Here is a 3,730-nt window from a genome sequence, read left to right as displayed (position 1 = left end):
ATTTTCATATATTAAAATTAAACTTTCTTTAAGCAAAAGTACTTTATTATAAAAACTTATGATGAAAGTTTTTAATACAATGTTTTTTGTGAATAAAAATTATGACCACGTGGAACAGAGAGTAGTTCATTTTAACCCGCTGTTTGGACATTTTAACTTATCCTTTTTTTTATTCATCGTAGGTAGTTTTTTCACATATCTTGCTGGAAAAAATGGAAACAAAAATGAAAATTGTTAAAAATTAACACCATGTAATGAAATATAATTTTTAATTCTTCATTTTAGCTTGTAACTTACCATATTTGGGGCATTTTATCAAATGGTGTAAAGAATTCAACTTTTCTTTGGAAAACGTATCTCATAAAATGTGTACCTGAAACAATTAGAAAAATAATGAAGTATTCTATATAAACTCATAAAACTGTCTTGTTATCGATGTGAAGGATATAATAAAATAAATATTCTAGTTGAAAGAAAGCCAAAGTTTTAATATAAAACTTACCAATTCTCTATTAAATTGTACGCTGAGGGGAAATATAAAAAGTTGTCCAAATTTATTTGGGTTACTCTGAAATTAAATATTAAATAAAATTATTAAATAAGTTTTCAAAAAAACTAATGAAAAAATAATAATAGGCATTAAAAACCAAATATTCTTGATAACCCTAGACAGTCATCATTCGTCAAAATGACGACACGAAATTTAATTTTCGATTTAAAATGGATTTTAGTCTATTGGGAAATGGTGAATTTAAGTTATACTAATTCGACCGTTTTATGAATTTTTGTTTTATACTACTTAAAACCAAATTGAATAAGAAAATAAACAAAAGTTTGGTTCACTTTTTCGCTCACGATGAAAATTTTAGCGTCTTGAAATGAGCCGTAGTCAAAATGACAAAGTCTGACGTTAATGTACAAAAAATAAGGATGACTGTCCAGGGCTAAAAGAAAGTTAAAGAATCCTTACCAATTCACTATTAAATTACAGGCAAAGGAGTACTAACAATTTGTCCAAATGTTTAAGGGGTTATTCTGAAATTAAATATTTGTTTTTACATTAAAAATATTACATTGGTTTCCAAAAAATTGATTAAAGAAATACTAAAATAAGGCATTAAAAACCTGTAGTTTTGATGATAAAAAGGTCACAAAAACGTAAATATTCTAGTTAAAATAAAGCCAATTTTTAAAAGAAAACTTACCAATTCTCTATTTTTTATTTGTTCGAATCCATCTGGAGTTGCTCTGATTAAATATTGTTTTTACAACAAAGAAAAGCATTAAACTGGTTTCCAAAAAAATTAATTAACAAATAATAATATACATAAAAAATATTTTTAAAAGAAAGTCATATTAAAAAAATACTTACCAATTTATGAATAAACTATACGCTGAGATATAACAAAAATTTTCCAAATTCATCTGGAATTGAATATTAATTTTTTACATAGAATAATAAAAATTTCAATACACTTTCAATTTCAACATATTTTCCTAAATATTCGTAATAACTTTTTTCTAAACTACCGATAAAATATTAATAACTTTCATTTAACAGGTTTAATAAACAAACACCAATATATGTATCAAAAATCCAAAATATTCCATGCCTTTATATTTCCTTGTTGCATACCTACTTAAAAGATGCAACAGCCCACGCCAACGCCAACTATAGAACTGAAGCATGCCAAACAAAACCAAGCAAAGCCAAAACATTCCTACAACAACAAAAACACATGTGCCTTTATTGAAAACAACACCTCATCCAGCCAAATAAACCATCCCCGAATAACAGACACACACACAAACCACTAAATGCACAAAAATAACAAACAACCCCACGCTCATGTATACACAACAAAACTCAAGTAACATCATCTTTACATTAATCACATTCCACTATGCCGACAAAGATCTCTGTACTATGCATTAGTTCATCGCATCTGCTAACAATTTACTCTAAGAATAATATTCGTAAAGGCACACCAGTTTACGATCAATGAAACGTTTAACTTAAAATTTGCAAAATTTTCAAGAAATGTTATCTACCATTTTTGACGAAAATGTCTATAAATTTAATTACATGTGAACTAAAAGTATTTCATTGGGTAATTTTTTACCAACAATTATTAACTATAGGAATTGTCAGTAAGAAATTGCTATCCACTTTCAAGTTCATTTTTCGTAAAAAAATATTTTCTCATACAAAAAAATCGTATAGTAAATTGCACTTATTATTTACAAAATACTTTACATTTCACAAGTAGTTTTATAGCATGACAAACGAATTTTTAACTACCAGTTAAGAAATTTTTTAAGGAAATTTCCATCGTATTTTGTAGGCCATGAACTAAACGATTGCTACTTAGAATTTGTAAAATTTCCTTCCGAGTAGTTAATTTTCGTTGAAGATGCGAAAAATGAACTAAAATTCTGGAAAATTCTTGTAATAAATTAATGTAAAAATTTTCTTAAATTTACGAGACACTTTTTTTTCTGTGTACAAAAATGTGAAATGTTTTAAAAAATTTGGTTTAGCCGGAGTCGGAGTCGAGCAAAATTTTTACGACTCCGACTCCAGCAAAATCTTCAGACTCCGACTCCAAGACTACGACTCCGACTCCACAGACCTGCCCTGACCACTATGTGGTTGTGGGTATATAAAGCGTTCAAAGGTAGTTGAGGTTTTCAATTTTTTTAGTCCGTGTAATTCAGCCTTAACCCTTAGATGTACACTATATCTTTCTCTTAAAATGTTGACCAAATTCTACAATCACAAGTTTGTTGCATTTACAACATTCAATACAGTTTTAAAAAATAATTCAATTTTGCAAATTATATATATTTTTTTCGGAGAAATCGGGTTTCTTGTGCATTTAAGGATTAAAATTTTACCTAAAAAAAAATTTCGAAGAAATGGTCAAACGTTTTTTCATTGCATGTACTTATTCCAATTTATTTGCATTACGACCTTAAAGGATTCCGTTTGGTATTATAGTTCTTTACTACCTCCAGTAGTAATTCATCATTCTGTCGTTTTGATGATGATAATAGCTTCTCATTGACTTTATGCCTAAGGCCTAAATCACACCATAATGCCCATAATTTTTAACATACTTGCTCTATTATAGAATTAAAAGCACCCTACACAGAAAAAAAAAGTGTCTCGTAAATTTAAGAAGATTTTTACAATAATTTATTACAAGAATTTTCCAGAATTTTAGTTCATTTTTCGTATCTTGAACGAAAATTAACTACTCGAAAGGAAATTTTACAAATTCTAAGTAGCAATCGTTTAGTTCATGGCCTACAAAATACGATGGAAATTTCCTTAAAAAACTTCTTAACTGGTAGTTAAAAATTCGTTTGTCATGCTATAAAACTACTTGTGAAATGTAAAGTATTTTCTAAATAATAAGTGCAATTTACTACAAGATTTTTTTGTATGAGAAAATATTTTTTTACGAAAAATGAACTTGAAAGTGGATAGCAATTTCTTACTGACAATTCCTATAGTTAATAATTGTTGGTAAAAAATTACACAATGAAATATTTTTAGTTCACATGTAATTAAATTTATAGATATTTTCGTCAAAAATGGGAGATAACATTACATGAAAATTTTGCAAATTTTAAGTTAAACGTTTCATCGTTCATAAACTGGTGTGCCTTTACGAATATTATTCTTAGAGTAAATTGTCAGCAGATGCGATGAACTAATGCATAG

The 3,730-nt window shown here is 27.5% G+C and overlaps 1 long non-coding RNA gene across 1 annotated transcript; it reads right to left on the bottom strand.

The window, feature by feature from the left end:
• Positions 1 to 286: 286 nt before the first annotated feature.
• LOC142219614 (uncharacterized) lies at positions 287 to 1,427 on the bottom strand. Its single transcript, XR_012717666.1, has 5 exons — positions 1,373 to 1,427; positions 1,206 to 1,248; positions 971 to 1,035; positions 503 to 568; positions 287 to 373 (listed from the first exon to the last, which is right to left on the bottom strand). It is a non-coding gene; the product is annotated as an uncharacterized LOC142219614 (long non-coding RNA).
• Positions 1,428 to 3,730: the final 2,303 nt, after the last annotated feature.

Source organism: Haematobia irritans, chromosome 1 (assembly GCF_050003625.1).
Source record: "Haematobia irritans isolate KBUSLIRL chromosome 1, ASM5000362v1, whole genome shotgun sequence".
NCBI classification, from domain to species: Eukaryota; Metazoa; Arthropoda; class Insecta; order Diptera; family Muscidae; genus Haematobia; species Haematobia irritans.
Note: the sequence above shows the minus strand (reverse complement) of the source record. Positions and strands in the feature narration are given on the sequence as shown.